The following is a 12,669-nucleotide window of genomic DNA, read 5'->3' on the forward strand; positions in this document are numbered from 1 at the left end:
TTCCCCTGATCTAAAGAGAAAGATGTCAAAAGATACCCAGGACACATACACAAGCACCCACCCCGGTGAACTCAGATAACCTGAAAGAAAAAAGGGCAAAGCTCTGTTCAATGGAGAAAATTATCTTCGCTTTTGAAAGATGTTTCCACGTCCCATTCCACGTCCTCTTCCTCTTGCAGCCACTGAAAGGGAAGAAGAGAAAACAGGAGGCCAGGTCAGTGTGGTCAGTGAATGCTCATAGCACAGAGTAGCCAGGGCCTAGGACACCAGTTAGAAGGGTTCTGAAGGGTTACCTGGTCCAGCACCACCCTGGCCATCACATTTCTGCTGCCCGCCTCCCCCTGCCCCCCCCCACCTTTTATTTTTTGAGACAGAGTCCCACTCTCCTGCCCAGGCTGGAGTGTAGTGGCGTGATCTCGGCTCACTGCAATCTCCACCTCCCAGGATCAGGTGATTCTTGTGTCTCAGCCTCCCAAATAGCTGGGACTATAGGCTTGAACCACAGCGCCTGGCTAAGTTTCTGTATTTTTAGTAGAGACGGGGTTTCACCATGTTTTAGCCAGGCTGGTCTTGAACTCCTGACCTCAGGTGATCCACCCACCTGGGCCTCCCAAAGTGCTAGGATTACATGCTGAGCCACTGTACCTGGCCAACAGCCACTGCATTTCACAGAGAGGATGGAGATAGAGGGGCAGGGGCTGGGGACTGGCATCAGAGCAGGAGGTAGTACCACACTCTTGCCTTCCAGTCCCACACTGCTCTCTACAAGAGGCTGGCAGGTAGCATGCTGAGGGCAAAGAAGGTGGTCTGAGAGCTACAGAAGAGAAATCCCTGGGGCTGGCTGGTGAGCTAAGAAAACATTATAGATGCAATGAATTCATTTTTTCAATTCTGAAACAAATACAGTTAAGTGTTAACATGTGTTAGATCTGGGAGAAGGGTTATATTTTTTTTGTGTTTTTTTTCTGAGAAAAGAATTATTTCAGGCTGGGTGTGGTGGCTCATGTCTGTAATCCCAGCACTTTAGGAGGCCAAGGCAGGCAGCTCACTTGAGGTCAGAAGTTCAGAGACCAACTGGCCAACGTAGGCAAAGCCTTTCTCTACTGAAAACAAAAAAAAATCAGCTGAACATGGTGGTATGCGCCTGTAATCCCAGTTACTTGGGAGGCTGAGGCAAGAGAAATCACTTGAACCTGGGAGCTGGAGGTCGCAGTGAGATCAAGCCACTGCACTCCAGCTTGGCAATGGAGACTCAATCTCAAAAATATATATATATTATTATTATTTCATAGTAGCAAGAAGAAAACACTGTCCATATCAACAGCATGATAAGACTGCTGTTCTCCTCTATAACCCAGGGTTCTAGGAGAAGACAGGCTTTGAAGGACAGATAAAATATTCTTCTTCTTCTTTTTTTTTTTTTGAGATGGAGTCTAGCTCTGTCGCATGGGCTGGAGTGCACTGGCATAATCTTAGCTCACCGTAACCTCCATCTCCTGGTTCAAGTGATTCTCCTGCCTCATCCTCCCAATAGCTGGGATTACAGATAACCCGCCATCACGCCCAGCTAATTTTTATATTTTATTATAAGACGGGGTTTCAACTGTGCTTGGCCAGGCTGGTCTTGAACTCCGGACCCTCATGATCCACCCGCCTTGTGGCCTCCCAAGAGTGCTGTGATTACAAATCGTGAGCTACACCACACCCAGCCCAGATGAAATATTTGATTGCTACTAACTGGAGCCTCATTCCTCTGCTCATATACAGCTTGGAGTTGTTCATGAAGATGAAGGGGAATGAGAGCTCACCTGCCATCTAGACAGGACCACAGCGAACTTAAACTCGAGCTTTCATCCATAGTTTCCCCGCTCATAACTCCTATAGTCCTTGTGATAATCTTTTGTTATAATGTTGGGGCACTTTAGGCCTCAGAAGTAGGACTCGGGAGACAGAATCTCTCTCTTGAAACTTCTCCTGCCCTCCTTTCACCTGCCCAAGGCCAGACCCTAATCTGAGTATGGGTCATAAGACCTCACCCCAGAGAAAGCTCCTGCCCTATACCCTGGAGGAACAAATGCTGCACAGAGAGGCCAAAAGGAATCTGGACAGGCCTTGCAGGGTCTCCCCACCCTGTCTATTAGTATTAGATCACACCCTTTTTGTCTAATGGCATCTCCACATGGTTGTCCATCCTTTAACCATGTCAATCCAATGAAGTCTCCATAAAAGGCCCAAGAGGACAGGGTTAGGGGAGCTTTGGGACAGCTGACCACGTGCAGCCTGACAGGAAGGTGAACAAGAACTCATCCATGTGCCAGGAGGGAACTCCATGGGGATAGAAGCTCTTGTGCTTGGGACCCTTCCAGATCTCACCCTATGCATCTCTTCATGCGGCTGTTTATTTGTAGCCTATAAAATATCCTTTGCAGTGAGAAGAGGCAAAAGGCTGAATTTGCTCAGCCCTGCAGGGTCAGGAGAAGCCCCCTGGGCACGACTGTCCTTCAGCCACCAAGTCCTCTATCCCACAGGTGGGGGTCCTCAGAGGGCCATGGTAGTCAGAGCCCTCGACCTCTCTTGGCTCCCCAGGGTGTCTGTGGACAGCGCACCTTCTGGGGGCCTGAAGCCTGCAGAACCCCTCTTGCTTGCCTGGACTGGGGTGGGGGACATGGCTGCCAAGAGTCCCATTCGAGGCCTGGTAGGGAATGATGCAGGGTCTGAACTTGACCCTTCTTGCTCTCCCAGGGACTACAGTTGAGACCCCAAAGAGAACCCTGCCCTCAGGGCAGAAGGCCAGGGCTGCTCCCCTCCTTTCTGGGGAGAGGGGGGACATTTCAAGCAGGGGTCCCAGCAGTGGGGAAAGGGAAGTGGGGGTGCACACCGTGAGGGGCTGTGAGTGCCGGGCCCAAAGCATCTCCTATGGGCCATGAGACCTGCGGCAGGGCCATATCTCCAGGGGCTGGCATAAAGGAAGGGTTGCAGGGAGGGACCGGGGGGGTGGGGTGGTACCTGCACCCAGGCCGGAATCGTACGTCCCTGGCCCTTCCCCATCCCCCGTCAAAAGAGGCCAGTCGAGGGCCAGGCCTGGGCCGGAGCCACCCTGCTGGCCCCACTCCACTAAATGCAGTGCCTGGCACTTAAGAGCAACAATAAATATGTACTGGCCAAGGATGTGGTGGCGCACAGGGGTCGGGGAAGGAGGCCGAGAGATGCTTGCAAGTGAGATAAGTGGCAGGAGGGCGAATGGGAAGTGGGGTGGGGGGTGGCCTGTGGTCAGTGTCCTGGTTCTGGAGTTCGGGGCTTCCCCTAGACTTTCCCGGATTCAGCCCCACCCTGATGAGGACCCACAATCCTGGCTCCCCCTCTGCAATCCCACCCTGTCAGGACTGGGGACGCAGGCTGAGGCCTCTGCTGGTCTCCCCTGCCTCCCTCCTAGCTCCCAGCGGGTTTAGGGTGGGCCTGGCTCAGATCTCCCATCCCCGTGGGCTGTCCCACCACATGGACCCTCAGAATTTCTTCCCACCACCCCTAGCACAGCCACAGATGGCCTGACAGATGGACAGAGGCTGAGCCCAGAGGGGCATCTGCCCAGGCCTGGCTGCAGCCAGATGGACAGACAGACGGGCACAGAAGGGCATGGAGGCATACCTGTTGTGGGTCCAGGCCCGGGCCGGGGGCTGTCGCCAGCAACAGCAGGGCCCAGGGCAGGAGGGCTGGCTTCATGGTGCAGTCTGTCTAGAGCCAGAGTGCAGTGGCTCCGACGCAAGGTGGCCAGACAAATTCACTCCCCGCCAGCCTGGCCCCACTTGCCCTGCACTCTGTGCACTGCCCCACCCTGCCCTGCCCTTCCCCACCTAGTCCCCTTTCAAAGTCCACAAGTGCTTGCATGGACAAGCAGGGCCCAACCTGCCCCATTAGCACATTCCTGGCCAGCAGGCCTGGGACACAGAGCAGGGGGCCGGACCTTGGCCCTGGAACCCTATGGGAGGGCAAGGAGGCTGGAGCCTCCAGCTGCAGGACATTTGGCAGGTGATGAGCCGGATGTCCAGAAGCCAAAGCTCAGACCCTGGGTCCCAGCCCCACCCTGCATGCACGGCGTTTCAGGCGGGGCTACAGTAGAGGATGGGATGCACAGGGTGGGTAAGGCAGGGCTGTTTTAGCTCCAGGCAGGATTCCAGCCTCTGTGTCCCTGACATTGACCTCCATCTCTAGCCCTCATCTTCCTGCCGGAAGGAGGTGCTCCCAACTCGTCCTCCAGGGAAGGCGGGAGCTTTTGGGTCAGACACAGGCTGAGCCCTGGGGCCGAGGCAGCTCTGCAGGAGTCCCCTCTGGAGGGAGGAAGAAGGGAGGGGAGAGGAGGTACCCAAGCCCAGCTGGGGGCCCAGAAGGGAGACAGGGCCCATCCCTGGGCTCCAGAGATGCCACCACACTAGGGAGCCTTGGCTCTCCCAGCCACACCTAATCCTGCCACTCAGAGTTTGCATAATCTAATCAATCTGTTCCCCTTCTTAAGCAGATGAGGAAACTGAAGCTCAGATGTGGACAGGCAAGGCCAAGCCAGGCCCATGGTGGCTTTTGGGAGCCCCTGCAGCCAGGGTGGGTGGTAAGGGCTGTGGCCTGGGACTGGTCACTTGGGCCCTGCCACCTGGGCTGGATGTCAAGACAGGTGGGTGGTCCTCTCCCAGCTGCAGCTTCTCAAGGTGTCCAAAAGGGACTCTTGCCACACTTTCAGGGAGTCAGAGCTGGCCCCAGGGCATGAGCTTAGGCCATCTGGTCTCTGATCTGCCCAGCACTTGGGGCCAGGCCAGCCCATTATTCCCCGGCCTGTTCTCTCTCTTGCCTGGGTGGTGCCTGCTGGGAACCACAGGGTGTTGGCAGCCACCTGTGGCTCCAGACAGGTGGCCCCTACTGAAGGTGTTGGAGGCGTGTGCTGGGGGACTTGGCTCCTGAGTCCCCACACACAGCTGTTCCAGGGAAGCCACACCCGCATTTGATGTCTTCCCACCTCCCAAAGACATTTTGTGAGAGGCTCCCAAGACCTTCAGCTTCTCAGGGACTGTTTCCAGAGGGGAGAAAGTCCCTTAACCCACAATGGCGCTCAGGGCACCTCTGCAGGTGAGTGTCCTGTGAGTGACAGTGAGGTGCTGAGCCAGGGAGAGCCTGTCTCCTGATCCCAGGCTGGCGAGGGCACTCATCCCAGGCCCAGGGCTGAGGTTGCTCCCTACAGCACTGGGTGCAGGGGAGGGTCCGAGGTGTCTGTCCTCCTGTAGGCGAGGCTCCAGGGAAGGGTGCTAGGGGGTCAGCTGAGACGGTTCCTGGGAACTGGAGGACGGAGAGCTGCTGCTTCCTGTTTCTTCCCTTGCTGCACATGTCTGGAGATGATGGAAGTGCGGTAGAGGCTAGGTGTGCAGTCTGGGAAGCTCCTTACCCCAGGCCCTGCAGGGAGGGGGCGTCAGCTGAGTAACTGCAGCCGGCCGGCTCATCTCAGCCCTCCGAAGGTGGGTTCAGCCAGAACCATCTAGGGCCACCAAGCCTTTGGTTCCACAAGGGCGGTGCCCAGCCCTTTATGCCTTCTTTCCTGGGTGGTGGGCATGTCCAGCCCATGAGGGGCACAGGGCAGTGAGGAGGGTCCCCATCTCCATCCTGGACAGAGAGCCTACTCCTTGGGAGGTCCCAGGGGCCAGGAGGGCCCCTGTGGTGCTGGGAGGGGAAGAGGGTGGTGAAGGGTGGGTTTGGGCCCCTGGAACCTGTGCATTCCCAAGACAGATGGGTCTGGAGCCTTCAGGGACGGGGCCAGCTCTAGGGACTTGTTTAATGCTCTGTGGGGGCTGCCTTAAAATCCTCAATCATTTTTGGTCAGTCACGGTGGCTCACGCCTGTAATCCCAGCACTTTGAGAGGCCAAGGTGGGTGGATCACTTGAGGTCAGGAGTTCGAGACCAGCCTGGCCAACATGGTGAAACTCCATCTCTACTAAAAATACAAAAATTAGCTGGGCGTGGTGGCATTTGCCTGTGGTCTCAGCTACACAGGAGGCTGAGGCAGGAGAATCGCTTGAACCCAGGAGGTGGAGCTTGCAGTGAGCTGAGATCGTGCCACTGCACTCCAGCCTGGGAGACAGAGTGAGACTCCGTCTAAAAGAAGAAAAAAAAATCCTTAATCAATTTTGAACAACAGGCTCCATATTTGCTTCCTGCACCGAGCCCCACAGCCATTCTCTGACTGGCCCTGTTAGGGTGACGGTGATGGGACGAACTGCCCTCCCTGCCGGCCCCATCCCCCCTTTCCCTCCCTGACAGCCCCCTCCTCCCAGCCTCTCAGCAGCCCCAGCCCTGCCTGCCCTCCCACCATACAACCTCCCATCCAGGAGGTTGAGGCTGCAGTGAACCGTGATTGCACCAGTGTACTTCATCCTGGGCAACTGAGTGAGATCCTGCCCAAACAAAGAGAAAATAAGAACTTCACAGGGGGAGGTCCAATCTATATTGGGAAGTTCCTGCTCCCTGGTGTCGCACAACACGCCCTTCTACCCTTCCTAGACAGACCTGGGCTGATGCGGACCATGAGGTGGATCATCCTGCACTGTGCACTGTGACTAGCAGGGGGCGCTGATACCGCCTTTTCTGCGCCACATGGTGCGCATGCGTGTTCTCACCGCAGGGGCTTCGTGGCGTGCGTGGCGTGGCGTCCATACTGGGAAGATGGAGAATGGCTCCCGTTCCTTACGGACCCGCCTGAGGGCGCACTGCGGCGGCGTGGGGATGACTTGGAGACTCGTCTCGGGGAGGAAACCGCTCCTGTCTGTGGCACTGACTGCTTAGGCGGGAGCTGCGTGCGCTCAGCTTTTCCAGGGCACTGTTTTCTACACGGTGACAGAAGCTTGTTTCCTGGAACTTTCTCTTTATGCTCACCTTCTCACTAGTTTTCCTCTTTCTCTCATAGTATTTTAGTATTTATTTTACCATTAATTTTGTTCCCTGAGGACTTTTGAGGGTGGCAAGTGTAGCGGACTGTGGTATTTTTGGGGTTTGAGGACTTTTTCTGAGGGAATCTGTCCTATATAGATGGAGAGAGAGGAATGCCCCAGGAGGAAGGGGAAGCCCGGCCCAGGTGGGAGTTGGGACCAGGCCTGGGTGTATGGCTGCCTCCTGGCCAGGCCTCAGACGGAGGAAAAAAGATCCCAGCGGCCTCCAGGATTTGATGGATTTTTAAATTTGCCTTCCCGCCGTCGGGAAACATCAGGACTCTTTCACCCCCACCAATCCCCCGCCCCCAAAGAAGCCTGTGTCCCCTCCTGTCCATCCGGACACGACCACCTGACCAGGGAAACGGACACCCGGATGCGAGCCTGACGGGGACTTGCCCATGATGACGGTGATGCTGAGGACCTGGTTCTGTCCATGCTGCTCAGTATTATGTCCCCTGTGCGGAAATGTCTGTGCTGGACCCTGCCCACTTTGGGGTTGATGATCTTGTTGTTGTTATTGCTGTTGAGCACTGTGAAGGTATTGCATCAATCCCTTAGGAGATGCATGCTTCCCCCAAACTTTCTCCCCATTTGTGGGATTCTTTTTCATTTGGTTCATTGTTTTCTTTCTGTACAAAAGCTTTCCAGTTGGATGTAGCCCCACATGGTTGTTTTTGCTTTTGTTACCTGTGATTCACTTTCCCAATTTAAAAAATAAATATATTCACAAGCCGTTCCATTCTTGACGAGGTTTTACCCCTCTGCTTTCTTTTTTTTTTTCCGTTTTTTCTTTTCCCGTTTCCAAACTATGAGCCTAGATGTAAGCTGCCCCAAAACTTAAGTGCTCCACCAGCTCCCCCACCCCCTTTTTTCTTGCAGACGTTTAATGATGATGTATAATTTCAGGTCTTGTGTTTAGGTCTTCAATCCATTTCAAGTTGATTTTTGTGTATTGTATACCAGAAGGGTCCTATTTCATTCTTTTTCTTATAAACATCAGTTTTCTCGAAACCATTTAATGAAGAAAATCTCCTATCCCTATTGAGACTTTGTGATCTCTGATACTACTGTTTTCGTTTACTTTGGAGGTGTACCCAGTAGTGGGATTGCTAGATCATATAGTAGAGGGCATTTTCAGTTTTTTTGAGGAATCTATCATTTTTTTCTTTTCTTTTTTTTTTTTTTTTTTTTGAGACGGTCTCCCTCTGTCATCCAGGCTGGAGTACAGTGGCGTGATCTCGTCTCACTGCAAAGTCTGCCTCCTGGGTTCAAGCGAGTTTCCTGCCTCAGCCTCCCCAGTAGCTGGGACTACAGGCACATGCCACCACGCTTGGCTAATTTTTTGTATTTTTAGTAGAGACGGGGTTTCACTGTGTTAACAAGGATGGTCTCGATCTCCTGACCTGGTGGTCTGCCTGCCTCAGTCTCCCAAAGTGCTGGGATTACAGACGTGAGCCACCACGCTTGGCCTACAACTTTTTTCCATAGTGTATATCCTAATTTATCTTTACAGCAATAATGTATAAGATTTCCCCTTTATCCAAATCCACACCAGCATTCTTTTTAAGATATTTTCGGTAACATGTATTCCAGTAGATGTGGGATGGTATCTGAGTGTGGTTTTGGAGTACATTCTTCTCTGATGAATAATAATGTTGAGGACCTTTTCTCTTAACGTTTTTGTGCATTTTATGTTGTTTTTGCAGTGATGTGTATTCAGGTTTTTTGCCCAGTTTTAGTTTGGATATGTATTTTTTTAATGCTATTTGATATATTTTTTTCTGTGTACATGTTTAATAACAACCAGTTGTCACTTCTATGGTTCCCTCCTATTTTCTCACAATCTTTTTCTTTTTTGAGACAGGTCACTCTCACCCAAGCTGGAGCACAGTGGCACATCACAGGCCCATGCAGATTGGAATATTGGCTACCTACAGCTTTGCAATGCAATTTGATATCAGTAATTGTGAGTCTTCCAACTTAGTTTGTATTTCTCAGGATTCCTTAGATGTTCAGGGCTGTTTGTGGTTCCATGTTAACATTAGCGTTGTGTATTTACACTTTTTTTTTCTTCTTTTTTTGGATGGATTGTTGCTTTGTCGTCAGGCTGGAGTACAGTGGCGTGATCTCAGCTTACTGCCACCTCCATCTCCGGGGTTCAAGCGATTCCCCTGCCTCAGCCTCCTGAGTAGCTGGGACTACAGGAGTGCACCACCATGGCTGGCTAATTTGTTTTTTTTTTTGTATTTTAGTAGAGACGGTGTTTCATCATGTTGGGCAGGATGGTCTAGATCTCCTGACTTTGTGATCCGCCCACCTCGGCCTCCAAAAGTGCTGGAATTACAGGCATGAGCCACAGTGCCTGCCCACTTTTTTTTTTTTTTTTACAGAGTCTCCCTCTGTCGCTAGGCTAGAGTGCAGTGGGGTGATCTCAGCTCACTGCCACCTCCACCTCCCAGGTTCAAGCAATTATCTGGCCTGAGCCTGTTGAGTAGCTGAGATTACAAGTATGCACAACCATGCCCAGCTAATTTTTGTATTTTTACTAGAGACAGGGTTTCACTGTGTTGGCCAGGCTGGCCTCGAACTCCTGACCTTGTGAGCCACCATGCCTGGTCTAGAATGCCTAGGATACCTTCTCTTTGGGTTCATTTGTTTTCTCCTCTGCAGAGGCTCTAATGTTGTACTTAGTCTCTCTTGTTTATATTTGCATTTGTTGGCAGTGATTTCAGTACCCCATCCAGAAAAAGAGATTGTTAGACCATTTTATTGTCTACAAGTATTTATCCCCTCATTTTTTCTTCTCTGTTTCCTTTATCTTTTTGCAACCTGTGTGCACAGGGTCAAGTTTCCCCCGAATATATGCTTATCCCATGTTTTCTCCTTGGAGCGTTTTGCTTTCAGGATTGAATTTAACTGTTTTATTTTTCATAGATTTTTGTGTATTGGGCAACATAGGGATGCTAGTTCAATCTCGTGCACGTGACTACCCAGTTTTCTCAACTGTTGTGCCTTTGGTGTGCTTTTGAAAAATGTCTGCCCTAAATGTAATTTTGGGTTGATTACTTGGCTCCCTCATTTTGTCCATTCGGTTGTCTTTCTATGTTTATGCCAGTCAGTGATTGCTTGGCTGACTGTAGGTTTTATTTTATCTATCATCCATGTATCTACCTATCTGTCTGTAATATATCCTAATCTTATTTTTTGTTTGTTTTTTTGAGACAGATTATCGCTCTATCACCCAGGCTGGAGTTCAGTGCTGCAAACTTGGCTTATTGCAGCCTTGACCTCTGGGGCTCAAGTCTTCCCTCATCAACTACCCAAGTAGCTGGGACTATAGGTGCGCACCACCATGCCCCACTAATTTTTTTGTACTTTTTGTAGAGGTAGGTTTTGCCATATTGCCCGTACTCCTCTCGAGCTCCCGGGCTCAAGTGATCTGCCTGCCTCAGCCTTCCAAAGTGCCATGATTACAGGCAGGAGCCACTGTGCCTGGGGCAACCCTGTTTTAAAAATATATATATAGGCCGGACGCGGTGGCTCAAGCCTGTAATCCCAGCACTTTGGGAGGCCGAGACGGGCGGATCACGAGGTCAGGAGATTGAGGCCATCCTGGCTAACATGGTGAAACCCCATCTCTACTAAAAAATACAAAAAACTAGGCGGGCGAGGTGGCGGGCGCCTGTAGTCCCAGCTACTCGGGAGGCTGAGGCAGGAGAATGGCATAAACCCAGGAGGCAGAGCTTGCAGTGAGCTGAGATCCAGCCACAGCACTCCAGCCCGGGCAACAGAGCGAGACTCCGTCTCAAAAAAAAAAAAAAAAAAAAAAAAAAAAAAAATATATATATATATATATATATAAATGACTTATTTTGATTAAATTGCAGGTTAGTTACATGTGAACATTTGATGACACGGAGGCTTGTGGCCTCTGACCCCATCACCCAGGCGGTGAACAAAGTGCCAATGAGGTGGTTCTTCCGCTTGCACCCCCTTTCTGCCTCCTTTTTTCATCTGATAGTCCCCAGTGTCTATTGTTTCCATCTTTATGTTCGAATGTATTCACTGTTTAGCTCTCACTCATAAGTGAGAACATGGAGTATTTGGTTTTCTGTTCTTGCCTTGGTTTGCTGAACATAATAATCCCCATGTCTATCCATGCTGCTTAGGACATGATTTTGTGTTCTTTTTATGGCTGCGTAGTATTTTATGGTGTGTATGCACCACATTAAAAAAAAAATGTCAAATCTGCTGTTGCTGGTCACCTAGGATGCTTCCACGTCTTTGTTCTTGTGAACGGCACAGCAATGAATGCAGGAGAACATGTGTCTTTTTGAAGAAGGATTTATTGTTTTTTGGGTAGATACCAAGTGTAGTGGAATTGCTGGGTCTGATGGTAGTTCTGTTTTAAGTTCTTTGAGAATCTCTAAACTGGTTTCCACAGTGTGAACTAGTTTTCACGTTGACCAGGAGTGTAGCAGCGTTCCCTTTCCTTTGCTGCCTCCCAGCATGTTGTTTTGACTTTGGAAAAATGGCCATTCTGACCAGCGTGAGATGGTATCTCATTGTGTTTGGGAGTTGCATTTCTCTGATGATTAGTGACATTGTGCATTTTTTCATGTTGATTGGTCACTTGAATGTCATCGTCTTTTTTTTAAATTTATTTTTATTTATTTATTTATTTATTTTTATTTATTTATTTATTTTGAGACGGAGTCTCGCTCTGTCGCCCAGGCTGGAGTGCAGTGGCGCGATCTCAGCTCACTGCAAAGCTCCGCCTCTCGGATTCACGCCATTCTCCTGGCTCAGCCTCCTGAGTAGCTGGGACTACAGGCGCCCACCACCGCGCCCGGCTAATTTTTTGTATTTTTAGTAGAGATGGGGTTTCACCGTGGTCTCTATCTCCTGACCTTGTGATCCGCCCGCCTCGGCCTCCCAAAGTGCTGGGATTACAGGCGTGAGCCACCGCGCTCAGCCTTATTTTTTTATTTTATGACACAGTGTTTCACTTTGTTGCCCAGACTGGAGTGCAGTGGCATGATCTTGGCTCACTGCAGCCTCCGCCTCCCGGGTTCAAGCGATTCTCCTGCCTCAGCCTCCCAGGTACCTGGGATGACAGGCGTGTGCCAAGACACCCAGCTAATTTTTGTATATTTAGTAGAGATGGGGTTTTACCATGTTGGCCAGGCTGGTGTCGAACTCTTGGCCTCAAGCTATGTGGCTGCCTCAGCCTCCAAAAGTGCTGAGATTGCAGGTGTGAGCCACCATGCTGAGCCTGTTTCCTTAAATTTCTTTACGAAAATTTACCCTATGGTAAAAGTGTACTACCAGAGAGTAGAATGAGACACTTTGGTCCATGCGTACATTGTGTAATGATGAAATGAGGGTGTTTAACATCTCTCTTGCCTCACAGAGTTATTATTCCTTTGAGGTGAAGACATTCAGGATCCTCTTTTCTAGCTTTTTTGAAAACTACACTCTAATAATGTTAAACCTAGTGACTCTGCTGCTGTGGAATAGAACTACAGGTTTCATTCCTTTCATGGAATATGTAACTTTGTACCCATTTCCAATCCCTGACCGTGCCCCACCTTTGAACCCTAAACTGTGGTAAGAACAGTTATGCTTACTAGTTCTAAGAGATAAAGTTTTTTAGATTGCTCCTGAGTGAGTCGATGTGGTTTGTCTTTTACTGCATAGTTTATT

The sequence above is a fragment of the Rhinopithecus roxellana genome, chromosome 13, assembly GCF_007565055.1.
Source record: "Rhinopithecus roxellana isolate Shanxi Qingling chromosome 13, ASM756505v1, whole genome shotgun sequence".
Lineage (NCBI taxonomy): Eukaryota > Metazoa > Chordata > Mammalia > Primates > Cercopithecidae > Rhinopithecus > Rhinopithecus roxellana.